Raw genomic sequence first — 17,768 nt, forward strand, 5'->3', positions numbered from 1 at the left:
ATTTGAGCCAAACTGTATTTTTCAATGGCTTTAATTAGCTGTTTGACACTTATTCTAAGGCCTGGGCTCATTTCTTTCACTGACTCTGATTCTAGGAGCAAAGAGTGTTTCTTTGGTTTCAGAGTCAGGGCATGTTTCCTTGGTTCATTTCTCTGGCTCAGGTCCCAACCCACTCTGTGTTTCTTTCCCTGGTCCTGGGCCCCAGGGCCAGGATTCTACTGTCCTGCTCTGTGATTGGTTGGTTTCACAAGTCAGTTTGCCAGGGGCTGAGATGACTCTGATCTCACTGAGCCCAGGGCCAGGGTGCTACTCTGTGATTGGTTGGTTTCATAAGTCGGTTGGCCAGGGCCAGAGATGGCTCTGATTTGAACCAAACTTTGTTTCTTTCACTGGTTTTATCTGAGCCATCTTTCCCTAGTTTTGGCCTCCAGGGTCAGGGTGGGTTTCTTTAGCCAGCCCCTTTTCCCTACACTATTTGAATGTAGAACTTTTCTAATTAGTTAAAGTCTCTCTTTCTTTTTTCTCTTCTGTTTTGCTATTTTGCAATCTAGTTTGATACTTCTGTGGAATCTATTATGTACTGAGAAGCACAAGGTACGTTTTGAAATCTTGAATCCCCTGTGTCTCCTCTGTACCTTCAGCAGCCACCTTGTAGAGCCAATACAGCCACCACATTCTGTCACACCTCTCTGTCCTCCAAGCATCTTCATGTCCATCCTCCAAGCATCTTTCATTAAGGCATGCATCACTTAAAACTAGTTAAACAATAGACAAGCAGGGGTCAGAGTCATTCAGGAAGCATTTAGGATAAGGAAACCCATGAAGTATGCTGTCAATAATTCATTTTTTTCCTCAAGACCCTCAGGTTTGGAGAATTGTTGGAAAGCAAAAAGAAATTAAGATGCTCATTACATTCTGTGAAGAAAGTAAAGAAAACATCGTAGGATATGATTACCAATATGTATGTATATTTATATGTGTAGATATGTACATACAGATATTCCACATATGCTGACAGGCACTTAGACATTCATCCATAAACACATGCATGAAGATCTATAAATATAGATTTACATATTCATTTTGGAGTAGAAGGAATCAGGAGAAATGCACATTGAGCCTTCTCTGGGCCTGTACATTATTTATCCTCATTTTCTTGCCTTGTGCCCCTGTCCACATTGGAAATTTGAAATACATACACATGAAGAAGATTTTAAAAATGTTTCAGCAAGAATAATAATTGTATAATTATAGCTTTCTGGGGGTAGCTGCAAACCAATGGTATTTTCCCCCAAATAAGATAGTACATAAACATTTTATCCAATATAGCACTCTAGGAAATAGTTTAGAAAATTAAAAACATGAAACAAAGTAAATTCTTATTTACATGTAATAAAAACCACAGCATACATGCTGTCCCCTCACTGCCTCACTGTGAGGTTTATGTAATGCTTCTTTTTCAAAAAGTTGACACAAAAAATATAAAGAAAACACAAATAGCTTAGAAGATAAACTATAAAACAAGTAGGGCAATATGAGTCTCAAAATCATAAAATGCCAAAGGCTAAAGTTTATTACACAATTCAGGATGGGTTTAGTCCGTGTGAGTGACGGGATAACTCCAAGATTTCATTTCAAGGCTCAAGTGTTTGCCCAGCCACCTGGGACAGAGTTTATGGGGAAGTTTGTAGATGATAAAAATGAGCTCAAAAATTTCATAACTTGCGCTCTCCATCTCCGTCTGACTTCAGGTCCTCTTTTATTTGTCTCTCTGGTTTTCAAGACCTATTGACATGTTGGCTATCTCTCTGTCCCCATTACTGGAGCAGAACATTTACACTAGGACCTCTAGGAGGGGGTTGGCCTGGACAACCAGAGAGCCTCCAGAGAGCCATGCAATGTCCCTTGAAGCAAGTGCACCTGTAGAGGGAGATGTGGGATGCAAGTGTGTATGTCTACTGCAGGGTCCCTGGCAACCCTCTCACATCAGACCCTGAGTAGGGACTCCTTTCCTTTCTATCTTTTCTCTTGGGGGAGGAGGTAATGGTGGTAAGGGGACACAGGGAACATTAGTTTTTCTGCTAGTGCCATTTTATTGATTTCCATGAAATTAATCCCAGGCGTATGTTGATATATTCCTTCTTACAATCAACACTCACAAATATAGTGTGCAGAACTTTCTGCTCATGTTTTAAATTTTATATGCACAAATGTTTTGTATGTATATATTCAGTGCCTTTGGAAGCCAAAAGAGGCATCAGATCCCTGAAACTGGAGTTACAGATGATTGTGAGCCACCATGTGGGTGCTGGAAATTTAACCCTTGTTAATTTAACCCTTTGGAAGAGCATCCAGGGCTCTTAACTCCTGAGACATCTCTCCAGCCTCCTCCCCTGGTTCTTAGTGCTCTTCTGATTCTGGAGCTGGCCTCTGATGAGATGGGAGGTGATTTGAAAACTCTTGATCAGTTCCAAGCTTCCAGGGGAGGCTTGGTTGTACAGATCTACAGCCATGTTTGGCTGCGCCCTGACATCGTGACCAGACATAGCAGGAGGAGGGTTTGTCCACAGTCACTTAGCATCTGTCACAATGGGTGACAGGACAAAGAGGGGAAGAGAGTGGAAACTAGTGTTCCAGTGGTGTGCTACCTGGTCCTCCAGCAGATATGGTTACAGGGCTCATTGCATTTGGCTGTTGTGTGGCACTATTCCTGGGGAGATGTGAACAAGTGTCACACCAGATAGGAAACTGGCAACTGACTTAAAGTTATGCTATCACCAAGGTCCATCTTGGTGAACTAATGACTTTATTGGGCTTCTGACAGGTATATGAGTGGAGGGGTTGCTTACAGAAGAATAGAGGACTCAAAGATAGCTGTATTGCCAAAAGCCTACCACAGAATGGGTAAAGACTCAAGAAATCTGAAACTCTTTACTATTTGAAGGTACTTGACAGTCAAGAGTCTCTTTCAGGACTCTCATCTAAGCAGTTTTCCTGGTTCAAGTCTCCTCAGTAGTCCTTGTTGCTGAATAGCCTTGGGGATGGAGGGTCTTGTGCATCTGGTCAGTTTTTGGTACTTCCTGAGACTTGTGAGTTGTTCACTTCCTGATTCTTAAGGAGCTTCCCTCCATGATAAAGTGTTTCGACTTTGAGGAAATTGTTTCCCAACACTGACTATCTTAAAGAGCTAGGGACAGGGGAGCTGACCAAATGGTAAAGTCTGCCCTCATGAACCTCCTATTTTTATAAAGTTTAGTAATTACAACTATTAATTAAACATAACTAAAATGATAGGCAGTGACTTGGTTCTGATGGGAAAAAAAGCAGGGCAAAGAGATAGCCAGAGGGGTGATCCTGAATTCCTTGATGATGGAGCAATACTTCAGAATGGGCAGACTCAAGGGGCAGGCTGGGAAGAGGCCCATTCTGCAACTACTGGTTTTGCAGGTAAAATTTGATTGTTGGAGGTAGGGAATGACATGTTTGATTTTTGTGATCCTGGAGTAAGGAAAATGGCACCCAAGTGAGAAGTTTATTTCATTTTCTACCACAAATGCTTCATTGCTGTTTGAATGCTTAACAATAATTAGATCATATATATTTATCTTGTGTGTGTGTGTGTGTGTGTGTGTGTGTGTGTGTGTGTGTGTGTGGTGTGTGCATGTACATACATACAGTTGCCAGTGCATGCTGGAAATGTGGGACAGATGCCCTCTGGAGCTTGAGTTATAGATGGTGTGAGATGAACGATATGGGAGCTGGGGAGTGGGCTCAGGTCTTCCGCAAGAACAGCAGGTATTGTTAATCACAGAGCTCTCCAGCTCCCAAATTCAACATTTTTATGCACAGAAAGATTTTGTTAGGTGTTATATATCACAGAATTTCCTCTGATACTCATATTTTTTAGGGTTCAGTTGCTGGTGAGGACCAATGTGGTCAGAGCTACAGAGACAAGCTTGGGACAAGCTGAACTTAAGCAATGTAGGCTTTTTATTTATTTTGCAGAACCTAATACAGGACTTGCATCTGAAACTTCCTCAAGGTCCCATGAATCGATGTTTCCCAGAACTAACTGTCCCTGGATCAACAGCTCCTGTGTTATACCATCTTAGATTTTTACTCCTTTTCACTTCTTCTCAAAACACTAAAAGTGTGTGTGTGTGTGTGTGTGTGTGTGTGTGTGTGTGTGTGTATCATCTGGATATATGTGCTGATCTATCAGAATATCAAAGTAGATTTGTCAAAATACCTTTATATACTCATTACAGGTAAAATTAGAATCAAGACAAGACCAAAACTAAATATAAAATAATTGTTGAAATTAAGAAAATTATATCCAATAAAGTATTATTACACAAAATTATTTTAATTGGCCAATTTTCTTATTCAAAAGGTATTTCTTGAGCATAAAGTGAGCATAAAGTCCCCGATGAAGGAGATCAAAGTAAGAACATTGTAGGTACTATGTCCAACTGTTCATGGTGCGCTGGGGGTGTGTGGATACTAACAGGTGAAGTGGTTGTTGGTGTCTCTTATGGAGTCATGGCAGAAAAAACAGGGAAGCTGTGCCAGTGGGTGAGGAAGGAATTTGTTTTTTTGTAGGGGATCAGAGAAGATGCCACCAAGAAGACATTTGTGTTGAGTAGTAAAAGATGAAAACTTCCAGCCAAGAATAAGTAGAATAAAGAGGCCTCTATTTAAGAAAAAAAATGAGAAGTAAGCTCAGAGCCAAGAAGCTCGAAATTCTAAGCAATCAATAACCAATGTAGTGCTTGTGCACAGTCTGTGAAGGAGACTAAAGAAATAAAGACCGAGCCATGATGGGAAGAGAAATGCTTCAATGTTTATGGTCCTGGAATAATATCCCAAGTTGTTTTTTGTTAGATTCAATTCATTGAACCTTCACAACAACCTCATAAAGTAGATATTTTATCCTGCCCATGGATACATGGACGAACGAGACATAAAGAGAGCAAGAATCAATTTCACCCTTAGAAACATACCTGATAGAATTGGAAATGTGCTTTTATATAAAACTTGCATGTAAATGATCCTAGTGGCAGTATTACTAACAGATCAAAGTGGAAACAACACAAATAGCCATCCACAAACAAATGGGTAAACACGCTGTGGTATATCAATATGATGGAATATTACTCAACCCCTATCCTGTTAAGTGAAAGAAGCCAGGCATGCCACTTTAAATACCATATGATCTCTCATAAACAAAACCCCTCAAAATTATAAATCCATAAAGGAAGTAGATTGGTGGTTGTAGGGATTGAGGGGAGAGTCATGAAAAGTGGGAATTGATAGCTGCTAGATATAGAGTCTCTTTTAGAAGTTATGAAAGTAATAAGCCACTGGTAATGTTGTTACTAGAGTTTTTAAGGTGAAAATATGTGTTCTGGAAGTCCCAATAAGTTGAGTTTGGTCATCCACCTTTAACATGCCTGTTAGGGACAAATAATACTGAAAAGCAGCAAACAGATTTATTTAACAGGACTACATTGGGAAGAGGAACAAATACAAAGGGTCTTGTGAGCCCCAAGTCTGTCTTTGAGGGTTCTGACATGAGGTTTAGGTTTAAATAGAAGACACAACCATTCATAATTAAACAGTCCTGGTCAAGGTCCTGATCATAGTCTGTCCTGTAAAGTTAGCTGACAAATTGTCAGAATCATGTAGATTCTTTTCCTGGGAAACAGAGTCCCCTTTGATTGGTACAAGAATCCAGGTTTTCAAGCATGGGATTCCTGAGAAAATTTTAATTTAAGGGGTTCATTGTTTCAAAGGTCTGATAGCCAAAGGGAAGGAGAAACAGTTGCCACTCTTTAAAGTATGTTCTCTCCTTCACAGTCATGGGTGTGAAAATCTGCACATAGACTCCAACCCACTGAATTAAACACTGTAAGAGGGAGAGCTTTATTCATGTGAATTAAATTCAATAAAGTTGTGCTTTATAGAAAAAGAAAACATTCCCAACATCACAGAAGCAAAAGTGGCAGTTGCTGGGTTTGTAGCAAATATTGGTTGCAATCCCTTATTCTTTGTACATTGTATGTTTGCCCTGTATGACTACTGGAGAGGCTCTGTGTTTATACCATGGAGAAAATCAATCTTTTGCTCTCAAAATCAAAGCTGTGGTGCTGCATGGATGTTTCCCAAATTAATTGAAACAATGTAGCTAGTTGAAGATTCATGGAAGATGGTGTTTGTGTTGTTCTTGTCCACCGTCAGTATTCCTGAATAGACTTTTAGTTTTTTTCATGAACAAATTGTGATGCACATCAATTAGAAACTATAAGGATGGATCAAAATGTTGACACTTCAACACACACACACGGTACTGCAGAGATGGTTTGCTTCTCTTCCACAGGACCTGAGTTTGGTTCCTAGCATCAGCATCAGGTGGCTCACGCCTAACAGACTACAGTTCCACTGGGTCTGATGCCCTCTTTTGGCCCCTGTGGGAACTGCACACTTGAGTTATGTAGATAACACACACACACACACACACACACACACACACACACACACACACACACAGGAAAATAAATCTTAGAAGAATTTCACAAATGTGCACTCCTGATCTGCACTCCTGATCCGCACCTGTGTGTATTGAATGCTCCGTGACTGATGACTTTGAAGGTATACTATGTGCACTTGAGACAGAATGTTCTAGCACATTTGGTGAAGACGAGGGCACTGTGAGTTATACCTGTGGTGATGAAGGCAACTGAGCTCCGGAAGTCTGAACTTGTTCTCTCTCCAATATTTGGCAAAGCAACTCTACATCATGTCCTCTAGCGGGAAAACCGGTATATTAATGTTGGATGCACACACCCAGTATAACTTAATGGCCTCAGATAACCGCCTGCCATCTGTCATGGGACTGTGGTTCACTGGACTCTCTCATGCAGCTACACCAGGGTGGTGGGTAAAGATGCCACATCTGAGGACTGACTGGTTGGGACCTCTTGTGGCTCACTGCCATGGCAGATGATGCTAGCCTGGGTACCTACTCGGGCTTTGTTCCTTAGTTCTAGGGTTCAGAAGCTTGTTTGGGCAATTAGGGAGATGGCTTCCTTGGTACAATGTTTGTGGTGTAGGCACAGGTAGCTGAGTTGGATGCCCCCAAACTCTTATGAAAAAGTTGAGCATGGTGGCATGTGTTTGTAATTCTAGAGCTTGGAAGGCAGAGACAGGAGAATTCCCTTGAGCACACTGGCCAGCCAGTCTAGATTAATTGAAAAGTTCCAGGCCTGTGAGAGACCTTGTTTCAATAAAATGAATGATCTTTCTGATGACTGACACTCGGGGTTGGCTTGTGACCTCCACAAGCATGTGCATCCAGGTACACATGAAACACATGCATAAACACACACAGTCTGTTTGATTTGGGGAAAAGTAACCTGATGAAGTGTTAATGAGTTAAGCGGGGAGGGCAAGAGGAGTCACATGGCCTGCGTGTTTAGTGGCACAAACCAAGTGTTGTCCCTGAGACTCTTAAGGTTTGCTGTCCCCCACCTTTGTTACGATGCTCACGAGATAATTTACACAAAGCTCACCTCACTGGGCCTCCCACTTGGAAGCTGTTTAACCAATTGTTGGTGAGACAGAAGCTTTGGTGTGTGCCCTATGAGGTTGCAGGTGTCTGTGGGGAGACCTGTGGTGGGAGCCTTTGGCTTGCTTCTGTGTTTTTTACAAAGCTACTTAAAGGAGAGAAGCCCACTTAAAGGGGAAGCAGCTATAGGCTGGGGTTTTACTGAAGATGAGGTAATTTTACCAACATCTAAAATCTGTCTATTTAGGATGGAATAAAAGGCAAGGCAGATTTATCATCATGTGCACATCTTTGACCTTGCGCTAACTCTCCTGAAAGCCCCGCGTACTTTTTTTCCTTGAGACATTTAAATGTGTCCCTTTTATATCAATAATAAGTGCATTAATGGAAGCGGTCAGGGCATACAGAGGCCAGGCTGGAAGGCAGAAGCTCTGGCCTTCTGAAATGGCTATCACTCTATAAAAATAAAGCATAATGTGTTGAATGTCAAGTAGATTAATATGTCAGACCGGGGAACATTGCTTTGTAATGTTGTCGCATTTAGGTCATTGAATACTCTAATAGCTTCATATCTTGATCAAAGTTAAAATATCAGGCTTGACATCACTCTTTGCCACAGGATACTTTTTCTTTTTTTAAACGTAAGCTTCAAAATCTTTACCATAACTGGAAGGTTGCATCTGGCTTGTGTACACAGAGCTCTTAAAGCAGACCCGGTCGTTCATAGGCACACGACCAAGCCAAGATGAATAGTTATTTAAATGGGGCTTGAAATTACTTCTGTCGGTATGACTCAGTTGGAGCAAAGGTTTGGCCTGCCTGGTCCATCAGGGCAACATCAGGCAAACCTAACTTGGCCAGTGCCTCAGGGTTTGGAACATGAGATTCTATTTATCTAAGAGCCATTCACTCCATAAATCATGCCTTTTAACTCTTCCCTTATAGAAGTAATTAGATAAATTGTAAAAGTATCCTCCAAAATCATAGCCTTACACACTCTTTAGCTGATAGGTATTTGCCTCAATAGAAAGAAAGAGCCAATCTTGCATGCAATAATACAATCCAATCCTGGAAAAAGGAAGTGATATTTTTACATGTAATATGCTGAGTTTTTAACCAGAATAACGGTATTAGGTTCTCACCTAGAACCTATGGCCTAGCCAATAATGTGGTTTTGGCCTAGTTAACAGTTCCAGGCATGAGTTCTGTCTTGTGGAAAGGGCTTTAAGTCCAAGAAAAAAAGTGGTTATTTCCACAATGTTCATACTACTGTTATCCTAATAGGCATATCTTCCTAGCTTGATCATTACTGTAGCTCGCAGGGTTCATAACTGGGTGAGAGTTTTCGGATCCTTTCCGCTCCTGGCAGTGTAGCTAGAACCTTCCACGTAATCCTACACCCATTCACAGGCAGGCAGCACTGAGGGGACTCAGTGGATTCAAATGAAAAAGAGAGAGCACATTGGGAGGGAGAGGTGGGAGTAAAGAGAGTGGAGAGAATAGGGGGTAGATTTGACTAAAACACATGTTATACAGGCATGAACAATCTGATATTTAAATGTGGATGACAGACTCAATCTAAACATGTACCCTGTTCCAGGCAGACGCTGATTTTCTTCCGACCCTGAACAAAAGCATGTTTTTATTTGTCTCCAAGGCTGATGTTAGGTTTAAAGGGGAAAAGACACCACTGACCCGTGTTATCTAGTGTGCTTCCGGACCCTGATTCAAATCTACATTTTATTGAACAAATGAATTTGGCTACTAACAAGTATGTAGTTGGCATTTGTAGGCAGAGGATATTTGTTCCAAGCAAGGGCTGCGAAGGTCCCATTTATTTCTAGGCTAGGTTGCTTCCAGCTACTTCTGGGCTATTTTGAGTTTGTGTTCGACTTCTCCTTAGGAGACGGGATTAATAATCGTGGGGCTGTCCAGTGTTGCATTTCAGGTTTACTTGGCTTTTAGAGGCCACATGCATGGAGAGGCAAGGCTGCGGGGTTCATAGTAGGTCTTTCCAGTGTCAAGGCTGGCAGGGGGAAAGATCTCTAGCTTGTTTTGGTTTCCTTGAACTAAGGCGTTTTCAGAGTAGCTCTTAAGAAAAGCCTTTCACTGTGGCTCCTGGGATGAGTGCAGCCGGACTTGCAATCTGCATGAAAATGATGTTGAACTAACAACAAAATATCATTAGTGTCATTTGTCTCCCAGCCCTCGGTAAATGTCAGTGCTCAGCTCCATTAGACAGTCCAGGGATGGGCGTGCGAAGAGACACAGAAGTGTGTGTGTGTGTGTGTGTGTGTGTGTGTGTGTGTGTGTGTGTGTGTGTGTGTCTGGGGGGGATGGTGAGTGCTAATCCACTAATGACCTAATGACCAGCTCCTCTGCAGCTCTGGATGAGACAGGGAGATGGATTTGCTTCTCTCTCTCTCTCTCTCTCTCTCTCTCTCTCTCTCTCTCTCTCTCTCTCTCTCTCTCTCTCTCCTCAGTGTCTTTCCCTCTCATCTCTCCCTCCATCTTCATGTCTCTCTCTCATCTCTCCTCCCCCCTCTTTCCTCTCTGTGTCTCCCTCTCAAGGTCTCTCTCTGTTTCTCTCTGTCACTTTCCCTCCCTGTGTCTCCCCCATCTCTCCACCTCTCTTTCTTTTCCTCCCCCTTCTCTCTCCGTCTTTTCACTGCTGGTTCCCCGAGCAAACGCGTCTGTGAACCTCTCTGTGCAATGGCCCTGCTGTCACCAGCCTGCTCCTGCAAACCCATCTGCCATCTCCTTGTGAGCCCTTTGCCAGCAAAGACAGAAAGGCATTTTGTCACCCTCCGTAGCATTTACTGATGCTAGAGCGACAGCCTTTTATTTTTTATTTTTTAACTCTTGAGTGAGGATGTGGCTGTACCCTTTCTCTGTCCTGTCTTCCCATGGCTGTGATTTCAGCCTGAGTTACCATCCAAGGGTCTGATCTATGTCAGCTAAAACCAGAGCTGGTGATGGCCAACGACATAGATTAAGCTATTTTCCACCCTTCCCTCCTTTTCTCCATCCTTCATGGATTTGGTTGTAGAGTTCCAGTTGGGAGGCATGGCATTCTTGAGCTTCCGTTTTACAAGCTTGGAGACACACCAACAGGATGCCAAGCAGGCAATGCCTCAAGAAACACTGGCTGATCATTTCTGTTTAAGGCAGTGGGACAGGTGAAGCATGGCCTCCCTCTAACTCCAACTACTCTAGAACTTTCTTATGGTCTGTATTGTGGGTACCCTACCTCAGTGCAATGACCTGCTTTCTTGTTTACTTGTAGTACTTTGTTATTATTGCTCTTAGAGACAGTTTCTCATGTTGTCCAGGCTGGCTTTGAACTCCTGATCCTCCTGCCTCCACCTCCTGAGTGGTGGGACCATCGGTGTGCACCACCATGCTGGCTCTGTTTATAAAACTCTGATAAATATATCTCACAGGGAGCTTATCTCATCACTGCACATGGAAATATAGTTTTAATCTCTTCGTTTATAAAATATGGGTGGCACGAAAATAAAACAATATTGTTCCATTATGGCAGCAAAATAATAATGTTCCTTTCTTCACAGGGAATGAGCTGTTGATGATGATACCATCCTCCATTCACAGAAGAGCCTGGTGGCAGAGGGAGAGTGTGAAAGCATTTGGGAGGACTGGCTTCCTAGACTGAGCTGGAGCATCCACATTTGGGTCATGTGATGTTCTAATGAAAGTGGCCCCCATAGACTCAGGAGGTGGTGCTATTAGGAGGTGTGGCCTTGTTGGAGTAGGTGTGGCCTCATTAGAGGAAGTATGTCACTAGGGGTGGGATTTGAGGTTTCAGATGCTAGAGTCAGACTCAGTATCATTTTCTCTTTTCCTGTTGCCTTAGGATCCAGATGTAGAGTTCTTAGCTACTTCCCCAGCACCAGGTCAGCCTGCACGCGGCCATGCTCCTGACCATGAAGATAATGGACTGAACCTCTGAACCATAAGCCAGCCCCAATTCAATGTTTTCCTTTATAAGAATTGCTAGCCGGGCAGTGGTGGTGCACACCTTTAATGACAGTACTTGGGAGTAGAAGCAGGCAGATCTCTGTGAGTTTGAGGCCAGCCTGGGCTACAGAGTGAGATCCAGGAAAGGCACAAAGCTACACAGAGAAACCCTGTCTCAAAAACAAAAACAAAAACAAAAACAAACAAAAGAATTGCTGTGGTCGCAGTGTCTCTTCACATCAATAGGAACCTCAGGACAGGTCAGGTGACAGAAGACAATACTGTCTCATCTCTGCCCTGGTTTAATTCTTGGTAGCTTTTGAAGAGTCACAGGTTCATGCAACTACTGGTAGGAGAGAAGTGCAGAGTCATGGTCACCCGGCTGCAGTTACCACTAGGAGTAGTTCCTCCTGGTGAGGGACAAGGTCCTGTCTTGGTCTCCAGACTCCTCTACTGACGCTGTCTGCAAGGAGGTCTTGAGAACCTGGGTTCTTCAACTCTACTAGTGTCAGACTTGGAGATGTTATGTTCTAAGAGAACCAAGGTGGCAGCCACCTGTTTGCAGACCTTGAGGCTGGCCACCTGTGTGTAGACCCTTGGGCTGGTCACCTTTTTGTAGACCCCAGGGCTGGCCACCTGTTTGCAGACCTTGGGGCTGGCCTCCTATTTGAAGACTCTAGGCTGGCCACCTGTTTTTAAACCTTGGGGCTGGCCTCCTGTTTGCAGTTCCTGGTGGTAGAATCTTCTAGTACCAACTTCAAAACTGGCTCTTTCTTGATCCAGCTGGGATCTCCCATTCCCCTAAGCTCTCTTTCCCTCGACCCTTGCCCTTCATTACCCTCACTCATGTCCAGGTTGTTCATGTGGATCTCATCCATTTCTCTGTCATTGGGCGATCCCTGTGTCTTTCTTGGGATCCTGTTTTCTAGGTAGCCTCCCTGAAGTTGTGAGCAGCAGTCTAGTCATCTTTGTTTTACATCTAGTATCCTTCTATGAGTGAGTACATACCATGTTTGTGTGTTTGGGAGGCAGCCAGGCAGTGGGACCTGGACCTGTCCTCAGTGCATGAGTTGGCTGTTTGGAACCTGGGGCTTATACAGGGACACTTGGCTCAGCCTGGGAGGAGGGAACTGGACCTGCCTGGACTGAGTCTACCAGGTTGAACTCAATCCCCAGGAGAGTCTTTGCCCTGGAGGAGATGGGAATGGGGGGTGGGCTGGGAGGAAGTGGGGGGGAAGGGGAGAACAAGGGAATCCGTGGCTGATATGTAAAATTAAATTAAATTTTAAAATAAAATTTAAAAAATTGGCTTTCTTTTGGGGATTCAGTAGGCAGGACCCACTACAACCTTTTGAGCAGGGTCTGGAGGAGCATGGCTTGCACCTTTGGTGCCCTCCATTGGCAAGAGCCATCAGTGGACAGTCTGCTAATCCCTTGGGGATTCTGCAGAGAGGTGCCTGGGCAGGGAACAGAGTCCCCTCTTTTCTGGACTCTGCTATTTGAAGACTGGTTCGTGTGTCTCTGCTGGATTAGTTCTTCTTTGATGATGACAGTTCTATTCTAAGTTAAAAATGCCTTCAATACACCAAACCTATTATTTTGAAGATGGCCACCTAGGATGGAGTTATATTTAAAAGGCAGCAAGCTGAATTAAAATAGTAAATAACTATCCATGGAGGTGTTAAGTGCAGTAGAGACAATTTAAAAACAAGACTTGGTTTTCCCTGTAAGTGAAGACACACTTCCTCCCTTGTCCTAGAGCAGCTGTTCTAGAGAATTCCTATCTGTAAAGCTTTACCTCGTGTGTGTGTGTGTGTGTGTGTGTGTGTGTGTGTGTGTGTGTTTGCGTGTGTGCGCGCGCGTGCGTGAGCACGCGCAATTACTTTAGGAACTAATTAGGCCTCTTGCTAGCTTTATGACCTGGAATTTCATTTCATGAGGATGCTGGGATCATGTCTTAGACATTTCTTCACCAAGAATGGATAATAGGGCAAGAACCAATTTTTTCCAGCTCCTCACTCCAGATTGCAAAACCAGCTGTTGCCTTAAAGGTAGGATAAATGTGCCCTTCCTCTGTATAAAACTAATTGTGTGTGTGGGTTTGTGGGTGTGGCTGGAGAGATGGCGCCATGGTTTAGAGCACTTGCTGCTCCTCTGGAGAACCTGCGTTTGATTTCCGGTACCTACCTAGCCGCTCACAACCATCTGGAACTCCAGTTCCTGGGGATCTGTCGCTCTCTTCTGGCCACCATAGGCACTGCAGACACAAAACAAAAGTGAACTCGATTATACGTATTGGAATGTAGTGGCCTGGGTATCTTGGGATGGGCTGTGCCTGGCAAGTGGCTCTGTTTACACCTCTCACTTGAGGGCTGGTTACTGTGTGTCTTGAGAGGACAGAGGTGGTGTGATTTATCCACCTGAGTGCACCCTCTTTCAGTTTTTCTCTCTCTTAGCTGATGGCCTGTGATGTGCCCCACATTCTGGCTTAGCACTTGCATAGCAATAAAACTGTTTTCTTTTTATTCCTTATTTTTGTGGAAATGTTTTTCTAGTCTGGTGAGAGTTTTTTTGTTTTTGTTTTGGTTTTTGGTTTTTTTTTTTTACATTTTAATCTTATTTCCCAAACACTAGCAATAGACAAGCTCCTGAGAATATCCCGGAGGTGGGCAGGAGGTTATTGGTATATGGGAAACAATGGGCTAGAACAAATCATGAGAGCCTGAAGAGACTCGCAAGCATGACAGGGTCTGTAGCTGCCAGCAGCGTCCTACCGCGTACGTTGGTTAAGCATGCTCTCATGCGAGGAACAGCAGAGACGTGGACCCAGCTTCACCACCTCTTAGGACAGCTCTTGAATGCCAGAGTGAAGATACAGGTGTGTCTCACAAGCCTCCAGCCTTGTGTGAGCTCCTCTTGAGAATGGTTTGGAGGACTGGTGACGGGGAGCCATGTGTCTTTGCTCCATGGAGAATGAAGACGGTTACTCACTTTCTTTAGAGCAGAAATGCTGCTCTCCACTTATCAAAGGAGCCATGAGACACCCAGAAACATCGGAAATAAAGTCTTCCTCTGCGCCAGGAAGCAAGTGCAACCATACCATAAAGGTCCCTTCGTAAGGTGCATAATCCAAGTTGAGCTCTGTTGTAGTTGTGTGCCTCCGTTAAGCCCATGGTGAGGAACCATGGTTAGCAATGCCCACCTCCAGGCTGCTGGTCCCGATGCCCAAAGCTAGGAGAGGAATGGCCTCTGCAGTCCAACTCGCTTCCTAATTGCACACCCAAGTATTGTGCCCATGAGAAGAGCTGTCTAAAGGTCACGATCAATTATAGGGACCTATATGAAAGCTTTCGGGCAACCAGCATGGAGGTAGGACATCGATCCATGAGCTTGGGCTGGTTTTTCTGAGTTGGCTTGACATTTAGCCTTAAACATGTTCTCTTCCTAGAGTCAGCAACCTCCTTAACCCTTCAGATGCCCAACCAACTCTTAATATTCCACCCATTAGCCCTGAGGCAAGACCCAGAGAGTAGGCTTCTTAGAGCTGGTGGCTTGTTGATATAAGAGCACTAAAGATCCTAAGCAGGCAGCATGGTTATCGTAGGTTTGGCTTACGTTCACTATTAGGGCTCTTTTCATGTCACTGACTAATGGCGATCTGTGCTTTGCCTCCACTTGAAAATAGAAAGAATGCCTGCTCTCAGGAACCAGACGCTTAAGGCAGAGAAATGTGTAATATTTTGGAAGTTTAGATCCTTTTGAAAATGAATTTCAGAGCAGGGATGATAATTCTTGGTGCTTGCCTTGCAACATTTTTTTTTCAAGACAGGGTTTCTTTGTATAGCCCTGACTGTCCTGGAACTCACTCTGTAGACCAGGCTGACCTTAAACTCACAGAGAACTGCTTGCCTCTGCTTCCCAAGTACTGGGATTAAAGATGTGCCACCACCACCCATCCATAACCTACATTTTAAAAAAATCCCAGAGTGATGGTGTATGCTTATAATCCCATCACTGTGGAACGTGGAGATAGGCAGATTGTCGGGGTTCCCTGGCCAGCTAGCATATTCTACTTGTTGAACTCCAGGACAGTCAAAGACCCTCAAAAAACCCAAGGTGGGGGGTGCTTGAAGAGTGACAGGCAAGGTTGTATTGTGTGCACTTATGGATGTTCATGCACACACACATGTAAATGCACACTCATGTGCACATGTGCACACACATGCACATGCTCACATGGAAGCACACACACATGCATAAATGCACATATGCACATGAACACACACATGCACATGCTCACACGGAAGCACACACACACATGAATGCACATACATGGACACACACACATGCAAATATGCAGAGATTCACTTAGTTTCATAACTGACATTTCCTGTCATGGACCAGATGAGTTGGTTATATTTGTATCTGCTGAGACACGACAGAGGAGGGGTTAAAATACTTTTGGGTGTGTGTATCATGAATCAATGCCGAATAGAAAAAGGTAATTCTCAGAAGAGGAGATTAAAAACTGTTCTCAATCAAATGAAGACTCATTTATCATTGACCCCCTCCCCCAGATCGATGAAGCTAAATGCAGGAACAATGAGAAGCTTTTATTTCACATCAGGGGCAGGTCAGGTCATCCCAGGGTGATTCTAGGATAATTCATGCTCCCATTTAGGACAAGAACAAATGCAAATACCAGCTGACCTCTCACCAGTAAAACAAAACAAAACAACAACAACAACCAAACAAACCCAGAAGATTCATCTGGAATGCTGGGATCAATCAGGCGCATTTTACAACTGGATGAGAGTCTGGGGAACCCTGACCCACTTTGGTACACCAGGGGTGGTACTTTTGGACTAAATGGGAACCAGAAGGAAGCCAACCCTGTGAACACTGCACCCCTGTTCAAAACAACCCTGATACAGAATGGGGATAAAGCCCATCTTAGCATGAGAGTGCTCACAGGTGATTGACAGCAGGGTGAGTGAGTTCCCCCTCTAGAAGAACACAATATTGGCACATTCACAGTTAATTTTACATACTCACCCATCCCAGCACAAACTTTTAAAAAAGCAAACAAACAGAAAATACTAGTTAAAATGGACACAAGGTAAAAACAGATACAATTTGCAATACCTCCCATTCTGGTGCTGCTAGGCCTGGCTGTGACCTCATGACCTCATTTATCCTTGGTGAGACGAAAGATGAAACCGAAAATCACAGCAGGGAAATGGAATCTGTAAAGGAATGGTGGAAATTCTAAGCTAGAAGGAAACAAAATAAGATGAAGTTTAAATCCCAGTGGCTTGTTTAAGAACAGATTCCTCATTGAAGGTAAATTGGTGGGACTAGAAGGGGCATTGAGGCAAAAAAAAAAAATTAACAACATCAACAACAAAACCCAAAACAACCAAAAAAAAAAAACACCCCAGAAAAATACAAAGAGAAATAAAAAAATAATAAGCAAGAATAACAGATTAAAATGCAGATTGTGAAACGTACCAGAGAGGGGCCATTTAGAGGGTCTAACATTTGAGTATTTGTAATGCAGTGAGCAGAGAGAAAGAAAACACACTGGAAGTGAGCTCTATGGGGAAGATGGCCGAGGGCTTCCCAAGGCCTATAAAAGATGTCCTGAAAACTAAGGAAGTCAGATGAACACAGAAGTAAAGAATCTCAGAAACACAACCTAGAGGTGCCACTGTGGATGTCATTACTGTGGCTAGGAAACTAAAGTTGTGCAAAGGGGTTACATTTAAAGAGTTATTTACTTTCATTTTATGTGATGAGTGTTTTGTCGACATGTATGTATATGCATTGTGTGTGTGCAGTGCCCACAGAGGCCAGAAGAGGGCGTAGGATCCACTGGAACTGGTACAGACAGTTGAGAGCCACCATGTAGGTACTGGGAATTGAATCTAGGTCCTCTGGAAAATAGTCAGTGTTCTTAACCACTGAACCATCTCTCCAGCCTGAAAGAGGTTACTTTTAAAAGAACGAAAGAGAAGCAGTCATGCCCCTACAGAATCTTCTGCCCTCAGTTTCCCCCTGTGAGCAAAGCTAAGCGCAGACCGACATGTTCCTTCTCCCCAAACCCACCTCTACTCTAGAATTAATAACTACCTGGACTTTGTGTGGGAGATTTTTTTCCAGTGGAAGATCCAGGGTCATCTTGCCTAGAAGCCTGGGTACTTTGACCCAGTAGGGGCCACTG

The 17,768-nt window shown here is 43.5% G+C and overlaps 1 long non-coding RNA gene across 1 annotated transcript; it reads left to right on the forward strand.

Moving 5' to 3' along the window:
- The first annotated feature begins 360 nt into the window (after positions 1 to 360).
- LOC143270478 (uncharacterized) lies at positions 361 to 9,017 on the forward strand. The gene is made up of 3 exons (XR_013047656.1): positions 361 to 438; positions 552 to 594; positions 858 to 9,017. It is a non-coding gene; the product is annotated as an uncharacterized LOC143270478 (long non-coding RNA).
- The last annotated feature ends 8,751 nt before the right edge of the window (positions 9,018 to 17,768 follow it).

Source organism: Peromyscus maniculatus, chromosome 23 (genome assembly GCF_049852395.1).
Source record: "Peromyscus maniculatus bairdii isolate BWxNUB_F1_BW_parent chromosome 23, HU_Pman_BW_mat_3.1, whole genome shotgun sequence".
In the NCBI taxonomy this organism is placed as follows: Eukaryota; Metazoa; Chordata; class Mammalia; order Rodentia; family Cricetidae; genus Peromyscus; species Peromyscus maniculatus.